Below are 15,300 nucleotides of genomic sequence, written 5' to 3' on the forward strand. Positions count from 1 at the left end.
CCAGCTACTTGGAAGATGGAGGTGGGAGAATTGCTTGAACCCAGGAGGTGGAGGTTTCAGTGAGCAAAGATTGTACACTGAACTCCCACCTGGGTGACAGAGCTAGACTCCATCACAGAGAGAGAGAGAGAGAGAGAGAGAGAGAAATAAGGAAAGAAAGGGAAGGGGAGGGGAGGGAAGGAAGGAATGGGAAAGGAAAGGAAGTAAAGAAAGGAAAGAAAAAAAAGGAAAAGGAAAAAGAGAGAAACCACTATGGGGAATCAGCAGTAAGGCACAAGATTTCTTGCTGGAGGAATGACAGAAGGTTGTTTTCTGTTGTGGTGATGGTGATGGTTTTTTTGTTTTTGTTTCTTTTCGTTTTGGTGGGATTTTAGGGGTGGGGGTTGGCTTTGGGTTTTTAATGAAGGAACTATTTTTGTGTTCTTTTTAAATGTTTTTATAATATACAATTTGAAGCGAAACATAAATAAATTGAATTTTACTGTGCATATCATCTTATTGAGATATTTTTAGACAAGGACCAATAGCAGTATACAGGCTTATAATACATTCAGAATAAAGCATATTTGGAAAATAGTAAGCACTCCTATTACATGGGATGTTGCATGCATAAATGGGAAGAATGTGAGGTAAAATATGGAAAGATAACTTAAGACTAGAACATTGGAGCTGATGCAGAATATTTCATGAACGCTTCGTCAGACTTGCAACAGGGGTGCCCCTTTTACTCAACCCACTGTACTCAACCCCTTGCAGAAGGGAGCATGTGAGTGAGTGAGTGTGGAATCCTTCCAGCCACCACTCCAGGTGCAGGCAGGAGCAAGCTCCATTTACTCATCTTGCGGCAGTGCCCGGGTGAGGGTGCCTATGACCCTGAAGCTCAAGGAGGGGTGTTATAATGATTTCTTAGCTCCACTGCCCATGGACTGCAGTGTGTTATCAGCTCAGTTGGCCCCTTGCCCCATCCCATGGGATGGCTGCCCTCTGCTGGCAAGGACAAAGGACCATTGTGATGGCCATTTTTGGGTACTTGTACTCAGTGCTTCCTGAGCTCTTGTCCGGCATCCAAGAAGAATAAGGTCACACAGACACTTGAAGGATGGCAAAAGTGGATAATTTTATTTAGCAATGGAAATGGCTCTCAGCAGACAGGGGAGCAGGAGAGGGGACAGGACAGGCAGGTAGTCTCCCCTCAAAGTCCAGCTGGCTCTTCCCTAAAGTCAAATTGTCTCTGCTCTGAAGTCTGGCTGTCTCTCTGAAGTCAAGTTGCCTCTCTCCAGTCAAGCTACCTCTCTATCCTCTGCTGAGTCTGGGGTCTTTATAGGCACAGGATGATGGGCAGGGTGGGCTATAGGTCGTTTTGGAAAAGATAACATTCAATTTGTAGGAAGGCATTTTTCAGAAAAAACAAATTGGGAAAGAGCAGGCAGACAGGAATAGAAGTTTTCACTTTGGGCCGTGGGTTTCAGGCTTTTCAGCTTGAAGGTGGGGTTTCACTGGTGACCTATCCCTGTCTGCCTCCTGCCCCTATCAAAACCATCAAGTGGAAGACTAATAAATTTGAACATTAGTAGGTAAAGCATTCATGGCATCTTTTTTTTTTTAGCAGTTGTAACCATCCTTTTTTTAATAACCCCTCATCTTCCTGGCACAGTCTTACTCGTTTATTAAAGACATTACTCAGTCAATGTCTTGGTGACACCCATATTTACATCAATGATCCATCCAATATTCGGGCTTCTCAGTTTCTTTACCTCCTTGTTTCCTGTGAACTTGTACTCCATCCCATCTTAGCCACCCTTTTCCTGTGGTAATTGCCTGAATCTTGCAATTATCAATTATTCTACCTTCATCACAATCTCAATTTCAAGTAAGCCACTTTCTGCTGACATCCTCTTTTCCATTCAAGTAATTATGTTTACTACTTCCACTTAAACAATTATTTGGCCCCTTCAGACCTCTCATTCCTTTTATCAGTTCACCACTTCACTGTCCATCACACCCTCACATCCTTAAGTGCCTTCCCTTTCTAGGTAAGATTACATAGTCACTTATTGTAAACATTCCACTCTGTAAGCTCTCAACTCTCTATCATCAATCTCTTGATCATATCATACTCACTTGGCAAACCTCTTACCTCAGTCTCAGCCTATGTCCCATTCATGTCATGATTATATCCATACATCTGAGTATAGATAGAAAAAAATACATAATTTTGACAAACTTTGCCTTAACTTTGTATTCTTATTAACCTTTCAGTGACAAATATAAGGTCTTCCCTATATCTTTATCTGTATGGCTACCACACCACCAATTACAAATAATAAACTATTCTTGACAGTTTTGTGCCCTAGATTCCATCTCTTCTTACCTACATGAAGAAGTTACCATCTGCAATTATTTACCCTCTCTTGCAAACATCACATTTCCCTCCATCCTGAATCATTCTCGTCAGTAAACACACTAGCATATTTATTATCCTGAAATTAACCACTTTGTGATTTCATAGCTCCCTCTAATTTCCATCCTTTTTTCTCTGCTCTCCTTGATAGCAAGACTTCGTCCAAGAGTTGTCTAAACTCCATCTGAAATTTCTATTCTATGTTTTCTTATACCTAATCCTATGAAGTTTTGATAACCACCATTAATGCAAATGTCACTGAGGATCTTCACATTGCCAAAGCTAATGGGATAGATGAAAGGGAATCCAAAATAAAGTAATGACAATTAGAATAAAAATAAGGGAATGAAAAAGAGAGATGTAGTGGGAATCAAATTGACAGAACTTGATAACTGATCAATTGTGGAGAAGTGGAGAGACCATCAGCTTATTCATTCACAAAATGTTTTATTTTTTAAAGCATCACAACAATTTAAAAGAAAACATAGATTTTTATAATTCCAGATTAGAAAATTATTTTAACTATCCCACAAAACAAAAAATAATACAAACACTGAAATACAAAAAATGAAATATTCCCTAGCTCCTATGTCACCTATCACACACATACATAGTTGATAACAAGTAGATTCACTAATTGTCATCAAATATTTTTGATTGTTAACTTTGTACCAGGGACTGAGTTGAGGATACAAAGGGAACAAAATGATGTGGTTCCTGTCCTGGTTTAGTTTACAGCTAAAAGTGAAAACAGATATGGAACAAATGGGTAGAAATGCCATTAGATTGAATAGTTGATTGATTCTGATTTGTTTTACCAAAAAAATAAAAATAATGAGCAATGCTATTTCTGTATATATATACACACTATTCATACATACATAATATATATGCACATATATATTTTATATATTTCTCCATATGTGTATATATTTATACTTGTATTATGTATATATGAATATATACATACATACATATATATGTGTGTGTGTGTATATATATATTTATGCACAGAGAGAGAGAGGATAGAGATTAACCTGGTGAGGGAAGTGGGGTGGGTAGAGAGGAAAGACTTTACTGCAAAAGTAATACTTAAAGTAGAACTTAATTGACTACGAAATTGGAAATGGGTAAATAAATTCTCCTTTGCAAACAATATGAATGTTTCCTGGGGATCAGAATAAAATAGTGAGGAAAAGTGGCTTCAGAATTAATGAAGTTCTAGCGTTTGAACTCCTTGCCTTTTATTTAATAGCTCACTGATGTGAAGGGAGTTACTTAACTTTTAAAATAGTCTTCTATTTTTTAAAATAGGGACTATCGTATCTACCTTACTGTGTTTTGTAAGTTTTAAATGACAGGTTACTTATATACATTTCACAAAGCATCAGGCTTATAGCAGGTGTTCAGTTAATGTTTATTCCCTTCCACTTTACATCTAGAGACTTTAATGCACAAAAAGCCCTGTGATGAAGCTATGATAATCAGCATTCCCCCTCTGGAAACATTTCTCCTTTGAACCATATTATACATGGAGGCTTTGAAATCCTCAAGAGTTTGTAAAATGAAATATGTTGTGAATTGTCTACAGAGCAAATCAGGAGCTGCTACATCTTGTATCTCAAATGTGAGTGGTAACAGCAGGAATGCTGGCATTCTCTACAACAAGACTACAGTGAGAAAACAATCTGTGCAGATTAAACTGTAAAAATAAACTTTTAACAATGGTTTAAAACAACTCATTTATCACGTTTCTTTCCCAGAGTTATGCAACTAGGCAGCTGATCAACTGTGCTGGCAGAACTAATTCCTCCAGGATATTTTTGGTCCCTTTACTTCTTGGTAATTACTATATAGATTGGTAGACAGCTATGAGTAAGAAACTTTTTGGAGGGAACAGTCCTTCTGAAGAATGATAAAACTTTACAAATAAGAGATAATGTGGGTGAGTGTTCTTGATAGTTACAAGGAAGAGGAGCTCACTGAAGTGAACCTAAGTAAGGAACTTTTTATTTTCAGGAGATATATGACATGATAAGAGAAATGGTATAGAGAAATCCAAGATTAAGGTCTATAATATGGCTTTTGTGGGGACTAAGACAGGAAGGGACTGAGTCCAAATAGTTCTAAGAATTTTAGCAGCAGGAGTTCATGACTATTCTCTTTGTGAATTCCCCACCAGTGTGGCTGAGCTATTATATGTAGATTTTCTACTTGTCGATTGTCTTAGCCTTATCATCCACTTTGAATATATTCTCCCTATATTCTAGATGGGGTGTGTGTGGGGGGTGTGTGTGTGTAAAAACACCTTCCTCATAACTTAGGTTTGCCTTGAGTCACCTTAATATTATTTGTGCCTCATTGCCACCTTTCAGTTTTGTTTGTTTGTCTGTTTGCTTGTTTGCAGAAAGGACTGTGGATAAGGTGATTTATTATTAATTTGTCTAATACACTGAGTAAAGTTCACCACATTTGTGAGACATTTTTCTCTGTTTCTTAATGGAAAACTTAATCTGCTACACTTAAATGTTAGAGTGAACTGTATAGAAATCACAGTATCTAGTTAAAGCACAATTGAAAAGAACCAACTTTGATTGGGGTGCAAGAGTCCCATAGAATTATTCAGAGACCTTCAAATAACTTAATTGCTGAAAATTTAATCGTTGAATTCAGCATCAATGTGTCATTTGAATTGCTGTATTTTTATTTTGATTTAATTTCCTTTTTAGTCAGTAGAGCCATTCTTCCATTATTACTGGGCCCAATTTGCTTTCAAAGAAGCATTATTGGCTGTTGGAAAGAGAATCCTAATATGTTCAGTATTTGATTTGTCATTCTAAATCATATTCACATAGGTCTTGGCGGCAGGTCATAGAAATCAAAGTACCAACTTTTTTTAATTTTTCTAATTATTCAAAAGACTCCCATTCTTACACAAATAGACACATACACACACTTCACAAAGTCAAATTAACCTTAAATTTAAAAAAAAAAACATAAGCATTTTAAATTATGAACTTGTTGTACAATATTTGTTTCTGATTATATGTATGTAATTACAGAGAATTTTCCATCATTTTATGCATGGAAATTTATGAAAATAATAAACATCTACTTTTTTAAAAATTACTTCATCTCACTTAAAGTGAATATTTAACCCTTTGTTATCAAATTTTAAAAGTTTTCTCTATCTTTTTTTAGTGTGTGTGAGAATGGAGTCTCGCTCCACTGCCCAGGCTGGTGTACAGTGGCGTGATCTCGGCTCACTGCAACCTCTGCCTCCTGGGTTCAAGCAATTCTCCTGCCTCAGTCTCCCGAGTATCTGGAACTACAGGTGCATGCCACCATGCCCAGCTAATTTTTTGTATTTTTAGTAGAGACAGAGTTTCACCGTGTTAGCCAGGATGGTCTCAGTCTCCTGACCTCGTGATCTGCCCACCTCAGCCTCCCAAAGTGCTGGGATTACAGGCGTGAGCTACTGCACCCGGTCTCTAACATATTTCTTAATGCCAGATAAAACTTTAATGTTTGGAAAAATATATATAGTTGCTTTCTTCAGGCCTTACATTTATAAGATCTTTTTCTAAGTTATTGATGCACATGGAAGGAGCCCTCAAATGATGGTGGAGAGACATGAATATATTTCTCTAAATCATAGTGGTAAGAACAGGATAAGAAAATAAGACTTAAAATTTAGTAGTCAGAAGAAAACAATTACAGTGTAAACCAGCCCCTTGATCAATTTATTCTTGATGCTTGGAAAGGGAAAATAAATTTATTGACTTCCCTTATTTTTAGAATATATATGTATATGTGTGTGTATATATATGTATATATGTATCTGTGTGTATATGTGTGTGTGCAACTGAGAAACCCAAATTGCAATAACCAAAATAGGGAATTCATTTAATTTCATGAGAGAAGGGCAAGATGCTAAATCCCGGGTAGAACTGACATGCAACCAACACTCTCTTTTTTTCATCTCTCCTCTATCTATACTGACTTAATTCTATCTTACTTGGCTTCTTTTCAATAGCAAATTACATCCCTCCATGTAGTAGAAGCTCCAGTGACTGTCAGACATGCAGGGTTTTATATTATTATTATTATTATTATTATTATTATTATTATTATAATTATTATTACTTGCCACTCAAATACTCAAGCAAGTATTGAGACTCAGACTTCCCGGTCTCTAATTGAAAAATCTCAACCTCACCTGCACATTCACGAATCACTGTGAACAGGACAAAGGGGTAATCAAACTGGCCAAGCTTGGATCAGGTGCCCGTAGCAAGTTAATAACCACAGCCAGGAAGATATAACCTATTCAGGAATATAGTGGCTCCTATTGAACTCACATCGTCATAGAATATTGGAAGAAACATGTCTCAAATGAAGCAATGAAAAAATAGTTGCTATTTTAAGAAGACAAGGAACAGATATGAAGTATGGTTGGCAAAGATGTTGAAGGCAAAAATGTAAATACCCATTATTTAGACATACGAAAATGATCAGCTAAGCTTTTCCAACTCATTAGTCCAGCCAAATTCTCAAGGCTTACTGGACAGGAGTTCTTAACTCCAACAATGATTATTACTAAAAGTGTCAGGTAGAATGGCCATTTGAAATACGCAACAACAGGTATTTCACAGATGTTTGCTGATCAAAACAAGACCCACACTCCATCAGGAAAAAGACTCAGCTCTGCTGAGAGTACCAGCATATACAGGTTGAATGTAATTCGCCTTAATGCTGGGGAAGTTGCCACTGAATATAGTATGTTTGACAGCATGACTCTGCATGCCATTTTTCAGACATTTTCGTCAAATATACTCTAATCCTCAGAAGGACAAGTCACATGAGAAAAATCAGAGTAAAGAAAGGTCCATTCTTGACTTTTTTTAATGTGCATAAAATCTCCTAGAGAAACTATCAAAATATGAAGTTCATAGCCCTACCTTCAAAAATATTCATCATCAGGCTTAGAGTTGAACTCTGTTGCCTGAAATTTTAGTAAATTGTCCAGATTTTTCTGGTGTTTTGGCTCTCTGTTCTGTAATGTGCTTGGAGAAACACCGCTCTAAATTGCATTCCACTTAGGGAAAAGCACCCTAGCTCTTCAAAAGTAATTGGAATAAATAAGAAAATCAACAACCATAAAGACAAAGAAGGAGAGTAATGTGCTTTCAGCTTGAAGGCTTCTGTTTATGAGAAATTAGGGTAACTTAAGGTTATCTTCTAATGGCATGTAATTCTAAAGTAAGGCAGCCACATTAGCCAGTAGAGACAGGTCTGAGGAAAGAAACAAAGACACACATTGAGTGTTTCCTGAGCTATATTCAGCTCCATAGTAGGGGCAATCAAAAGATCAAAGAGCTACCTTGACTGAAGAGACAAGCCTGATATTTTGATCTTCAACTATGTGTCTTATGGGACTGTTTCCCTTCCCTTTCAGCATCAAACTCTGCCTAACAAAAGAAGTTTCAAGCTAAGCTGAACAAGATTTGAGATACTAAAACGTGCAACTCATATAAACCATGTAGCCATGTCAGATAGTCAATGATTAATGTAGTACATATAGTATAACTGGACTCTAATACTCTGTGATTGAATTTTCTCAACACAGTGATGTCAGGAAAAGAGCTCTGGACATAAGGTCAGAAAATCCCTATTTTTGCAACATTTTTACCAGCAGCTTTCAACAGGACCTTGGGCCAGTTATTTGACCTCTTTGACTCTCAGTTATCTCATTTCTAAAAGAAGAATGGTAAATTATGTCCGCTAAGGCAGTGGGTGGTTACCAATCATTTTGGCACCAGGGTCCAATTTCATGGAAGATATTTTTTCCACAGACACAGAGGGATAGTTTCAGGATGAAAGTTTTCCACCTCAGACCATCAGGCATTATATTCTCGTAAGGAGTGTGCAACCTACCTCCCTTGCATGTACAGTTCACAACAGGGTTCACACTCCTATGAGAATCTAATGCTGCCACTGATCTGAGAAGAGGTGGAGGTCAGGCAGTAATGCTCACTTGCTGGCCTCTCACTTCCTGTTGTGCAGCCCGGTTCCTGACAGGCCACAGGCTGCTACAGGTTTATGGCCTGGAGGGGTGCAGAACACTGAGCGAGGCTCACCTTTAGCTCTAACATAATAATCCCATGAAATGTAAAGCAAAACATAACCACTGAATATGATCATCTGTTAAAGAGAAAGATACCTAAAGAGCTTTCTCATATGTCCTTATATCATCACTCTCAGTGTGATGATAAAATTTAAAAAACCAGTTATAATTTCTTGCAGTATAGCTCAAATTAGGTAAAATAATTTGAAGCCTCTTTTTCAACTTTTTTTTTTTTTTTTGTATTCTTAATATATAGTTCAGATGTCAGCAACCTCTTGGGGCCTGAAGTGAGGCCTAAGAATGACTTTGGCCATAATGGAAATTATTTGAGTAACACCAGAAGGCGGTATCTGGGCAAAATTACCTCCCAAATACTATCAGAAGCACCCATCCTTTGGGTCATTTTTAATGATTATGGCAATAAAAGAAGGTCTTTTTTGCAATTTATAAATGTAATCTGGAAGAGAAGAGAGACTATATGGATCTGATCTGACTCATATTAGTCAATAGTATCAGTAACTCTTTGCTATTATTCAGAGGCAGATGTAGATTTGAAGAGCCTAAAATGTACAACCTTGGTACCTTCCTTAAATACATGTACTCTAGAATGTAAAGTATAATAAAAAGTAAATAAAAATAAAAAGAATACTAAAGTATTAATATAAAAGTGGGTTCTACAAATAGTATTTTATTTAGAAAGATAAAAAAAATCTAAATGAATTACTGGAGCTTTGGAGATTGAAGTTCCTTTCTCCTAAGATCTCTTTGGACAATTTAATAGAAGTAATTATATAGAAATATTTTCCAAATTTGGCCTTCCATTCCAACACCCTATGACCCTGAGTAAATGCCAGCACTCACACGAACCTATGCATGTAAGAGGCTTAGGTTTAATAAGCATCATGATCAATCAGGTGTTATTGAGTCATCAGATTAACAGAAAGGACAATCAGGCAAGAGAAAGAAATAAAGTGTATTCAGTTAGGAAAAGAAGTCATCAAATTGTCCCTCTTTGCAGATGACATGATTGTATGTTTAGAAAATCCCATCATCTTAGCCCAAAATCGCCCTCAGCTGATAAGCAACTTCAGCAAAGTCTCAGGATACAAAATTAATGTGCAAAAATCACAAGCATTCTTATACACCAGTAACAGACAAACAGAGAGCCAAATCATGAATGAACTTCCATTCACAATTGCTTCAAAGAGAATAAAATACCTAGGAATCCAACTTACAAGGGATGTAAAGGACCTCTTCAAAGAGAACTACAAACCACTGCCCAGTGAAATAAAAGAGGACACAAACAAATGGAAGAACATACCATGCTCATGGATAGGAAGAATCAATATTGTGAAAATGGCCATACTGCCCAAGGTAATTTATAGATTCAATGCCATCCCCATCAAGCTACCAATGAGTTTCTTCACAGAATTGGAAAAAACTACCTTAAAGTTCATATGGAACCAAAAAAGAGCCCACATTGCCAAGACAATCCTAAGTCAAAAGAACAAAGCTGGAGGCATCACACTACCTGACTTCAAACTATACTACAAGGCTACAGTAACCAAAACAGCATGGTACTGGTACCAAAACAGAGATATAGACCAATGGAACAGAACAGAGTCCTCAGAAATAATACCACACATCTACAGCCATCTGATCTTTGAAAAACCTGAGAGAAACAAGAAATGGGGAAAGGATTCCCTATTTAATAAATGGTGCTGGGAAAATTGGCTAGCCGTAAGTAGAAAAGCTGAAACTGGATCCTTTCCTTACTCCTTATACAAAAATTAATTCACGATAGATTAGAGACTTAAATGTTAGACCTAATACCAAAAAAAGCCTAGAAGAAAACCAAGGTAATACCATTCAGGACATAGGCATGGGCAAGGACTTCGTGTCTAAAACACCAAAAGCAATGGCAACAAAAGCCAAAACTGACAAATGGGATCTAATTAAACTAAAGAGCTTCTGCACAGCAAAAGAAACTACCATCAGAGTGAACAGGCAACCTACAGAATGGGAGAAAATGTTTGCAATCTACTCATCTGACAAAGGGCTAATATCCAGAACCTACAAAGAACTCAAACAAATTTACAAGAAAAAAACAACCCCATCAAAAAATGGGCAAAGGATATGAACAGACATTTCTCAAAAGAAGACATCCATACAGCCAACAGATACATGAAAAAATGCTCATCATCACTGGCCATCAGAGAAATGCAAATCAAAACCACAATGAGATACCATCTCACACCAGTTAGAATGGCAATCATTAAAAAGTCAGGAAACAACAGGTGCTGGAGAGGATGTGGAGAAATAGGAACACTTTTATACTGTTGGTGGGATTGTAAACTAGTTCAACCATTATGGAAAACAGTGTGGCGATTCCTCAAGGATCTAGAACTAGAAATACTATTTGACCCAGCCATCCCATTACTGGATATATCCCCAAAGGATTATAAATCATGCTGCTATAAAGACACATGCACACGTATGTTTATTGCGGCACTATTCACAATAGCAAAGACTTAGAATCAGCCCAAATGTCCATCAGTGACAGACTGGATTAAGAAAATGTGGCACATATACACCATGGAATACTATGCAGCCATAAAAAAGGATGAGTTTGTGTCCTTTGTAGGGACATGGATGCAGCTGGAATCCATCATTCTCAGCAAACTATCGCAAGAACAGAAAACCAAACACCGTATGTTCTCACTCATAGGTGGGAACTGAACAATGAGATCACTTGGACCCGGGAAGGGGAACATCACACACTGGGGCCTATCATGGGGAGCGGGGAAGGGGGAGGGATTGCATTGGGAGTTATACCTGATGTAAATGATGAGTTGATAGGTGCTGACGAGTTGATGGGTGCAGCACAGCAACATGGCACAAGTATACATATGTAACACACCTGCACGTTATGCACATGTACCCTAGAACTTAAAGTATAAAAAAAAAAAACAACAAAACAATACCAAATCAATTTTAAGAATAGGTAGGGAAATCAGAAATTAAATTTGAGGACTGCTTCACAAGAGCAGTCACAGATAGCTTCTAAACAGGATGCCTGGAGTCTTCCTATGGGGCTTACAAGTAAGAGAGCATTAAAGATAAACTTCACATCATTAAAAACATTTGGCTGAGGTTATAGGTATCACCAGCAGACCACATCCTGCTATTCAAGTAGCTGGTAGAGACACCACGGGGGAAAAAGTTGACATGAAGAGGAAGTAAAAGAAAGGAACCTGGCAAGTATAGTATGGAGGGGCATGGGGAAATATTTTAAAAGAAGCAGAGGAAACAAACATTATTGAGAAAGAGAGAAGTGCTTAAACATTTGTTTTGGGTGACATAATAGTGCTAACCATTCAATTCACTTGCTATTTGTCAAGTTCTTGATGTGCAGTAAATTTCAGACTAGAAGGTCATTGAAGGAGTTAGCCTCTTAGAATAGGACATTGTATTGATGATAATTCCCTTCCATGCCCTCAGTAAACAGATTAGAAAAATGAAACCCAGAGGTTTCATTGTCTGAAGTTTTCTGACCTGTCAGAGATGGTACAGACTAGACATTTAGTGAAGCCAGGTCTAGAGTCCAAATCTCTGTGATAAGTACTTTAGTGACTTTTTTTCTGCTTTGCCAAAAACTTAAAAAAAACAAAAAACAAAAAACAAAAAAAACAAATACCACAACGAGCAAAGATAACCTTTCTGTCTTATGTGAGGTTAAACATTTTCCATCTAAACATATCCATATGCTTTCTTCAAAACTTATTTCAAAAGTTACATAACAAATAAATAGATAAATATTAAAGAAATACATAAAATATTTTTCTCGCCAAAGGTAGCCCTTTTTACCCCTTTCCATGTCCAGTGTATATGACCTTCATATCTTACAGAATTTATCTTACTCTATTTGGATTTCTTCTTCTTTCCTCTCATTCCACACACATATGCAAAATAATTGTACAGAGGACTACATATGCACAAAGATGTATCCATGCTCGTATGGTCACAAGCATAGACACCCCCAAACACATGCACAGTCTCCTCAGGGAAGCATCTGTGCCAAATCATAGCTGTTTTCTATGTGGTACTTTACACATAGGGGACTTCTAAAAATTAATTTTCGGAGAAAATTTGCTCCAAGGCTATCTGATGGCACTAGCAAAAGAATCCACCAGGCCTCAGTTATTACAGTGTTTTCTAATAGGTAAAAGCCATATCCAGTCTCATTGTTTCAGCTACCACCCCTAAATCACTGTAAGTGTTTTCCCCTGTCTAGAACTCATCCTGAGCTTCATCCTCTCATTTATACTGTGTGATCAGATACTTTCTTCTGAATATCTTGTAGGTACTTCAAACTCAATACCTCCAAATTGAAACTCATCAGCTTTTCTACTTTAACTGTGTTCTTTTTACTTTTATTGACATTGCCCAATTCCCCAAGCTGCAAATTATAGTGTTGTTATTGGCACTGCCCATGCCCTTATTCCTGTACCTCATTGTCTGCCAACTTTTGCCAATTCAGTTATTAATTGTTTTTACCCATTTAGTGCCCTTTGTCTGTTTTTATTACTATTATTAAAGCTCAGGCCTTTATCTCGTATTACTGAAGTAATGTAATTGATTTATTTGTCTCTGCTCCAGTTTCACTATATACATCTCAGTATAATGCACCTGCCCTATTCAAAACCACTGTAGCTCCAAATTATTTGCAGATTAAAGACTAAATGTGTTACTCTGATAATCAAGGCTCTCTATTTTTTGGATTCCACCTGTTTTTCGTTCCATCATTATATTTCCAAATTTAATTTCAAATATCACTTCCCTTCACATATTAAGATGTTAGAAAAACTGATATTCCTATTAATGGTCATTTCCCATCTCTTTGTCATTGTTTTTTTTATATATATATAGCTCCATTTACTCTCTCCTATCTTTTTCCCACTGACCCAAACCCTCATTATTCTTATGATCTCCTGAAATGTGCATGTATTAGTCTGTTTCCACACTGCTGTAAAGAATACTTGAGACTGGTAATTCGTAAAGTAAACAGACTTAATTGACTCACAGTTTCACATGGCTGGGAAGGCCTCAGGAAACTTACAATTGTGGCAGAAGGCAAAAGGGAGGCAAGGTACATCTTACATGGCAGCAGGAGAGAGAGAGGGATCATGGAAAACTGCCACTTTAAAAGTCATCAGATTTCATAAGAATTCCCTCACTATCATGAGACCAGCATGGGGGAAACTGCCCCCATGATTCAATCACCTTCCACCAGGTCCCTGTTTTGACATGTGGGGATTACCATTTCAGATGAGATTTTGGTGGGGACACAGAGCCAAACCATATCATTCCTACCCTGACCCCTCCCAAATCTCACATTCTTTTCACATTTCAAAACCAATCATACTTTCTCAACAGTACCCAAAATCTTATTCTAGCATTAATTCAAAAGTCCAAGTCCAAAGTCTCATCTGAAACAAGAGTAGTCCTTTCCGCCTATGAGCCTGTAAAATCAAAAACAAATTAGTTACTTCCAAGATACAGGCATTGGGTAAATGTTCCCATTCCAAATGGGAGAAATCAGCCAAAACAAAGAGGCCACAGGTGACATGCAAGTACAAAACCCAGCAAGGCACTCATTAAATCTTAAAGCTCTAAAACAATCTCCTTGACTCCATGTCTCACATATTGGGCATGATGATGGAAGACATAGGCTCCCAAGGACTTGGGCAGCTCTGCCTCTGTGGCTCTGCAGGGCACAGCCCCTCTGGCTGCTTTCATGGGCTGGCGTTGAATGCCTATGGCTTTTCCAGGTGCTCAGTGCAAGCTGTGGATCCACCATTCTGGGGTCTGGAGGATGGTAGCCATCTTCTTACAGCTCCACTAGACAATACACCAGTGGGGACATTGTGTGGAGGCTCTAAGCCCACATTTCCCCCTCTGCCTTGCCCTAGTAGAGGTTCTCCATTAGGGTTCTTCCCCTGCAGCAGACTTCTGCTTGGATATCTAGGTGTTTCCATATGTCTTTGAAATCTAGGAAGAAGTTGCCAAGCCTGAATTCTTGCCTTCTGAACACATGTAGGCCCAACACCACATGGAATTTGCCAATGCTTGGGGTTTGCACCTCTGAAGCAATGGCCTGAGCTGTGTGTTGACCCCTTTTAGCCATGACTGGAGTTGGCGCAGCTAGGACACAGGACACCATGTCTTGAGACTGCACAGAGCAGCAGGGCCCCAGGCTGGCCATGAAACCATTTTTCCCTCCTAGGCCTCCAGGCCTGTGATGAGAGGGGCTGCTATGAAGATCTCTGAAATGCTGTGGAGACATTTTTCCCATTGCCCTTGCTATTAACACTCGGCTCCTTGTTATTTATGCAAATTTCTCAGTCAGGTTTAATTTCTCAAAAAAAATGGGGTTTTTCTTTTCTACCACAAGAAAAGGTCTCAGGAAACTTACAATTATGGTGGAAGGAGAGATGAGAGAGAGAACAGGGGAAACTGCCACTTTTAAAACTATGAAATCTTGTGAGAACTCTCTTAGTGTCATGAGAACAGCATGGGGGCATCTACCTCCATGATCCAATCACCTCCCACCAGGTCCCTCTCTTGACATATGCATATTACCATTTGAGATGTGATTTTGGTGGGGACAAGAGCCAAACCATATCAGTGCATAATACTTAATACCTCATTCGTGGCAGTGATCAATTCTTATCTTTCATCACAGTAATTTGATAGAGAGCTTTTCTCCCAT

General features: G+C 38.0%; 1 protein-coding gene across 2 annotated transcripts in view; it reads left to right on the plus strand.

Annotated features, from left to right (window-relative positions):
- The window catches only part of CNTN5 (contactin 5), a 1,331,129-nt gene that overhangs the window by 950,812 nt on the left and 365,017 nt on the right, over positions 1 to 15,300 (plus strand). The gene's annotated exons all lie outside the window — the stretch shown is intronic.

The sequence above is a fragment of the Theropithecus gelada genome, chromosome 14 (genome assembly GCF_003255815.1).
Source record: "Theropithecus gelada isolate Dixy chromosome 14, Tgel_1.0, whole genome shotgun sequence".
Classification (NCBI taxonomy): domain Eukaryota; kingdom Metazoa; phylum Chordata; class Mammalia; order Primates; family Cercopithecidae; genus Theropithecus; species Theropithecus gelada.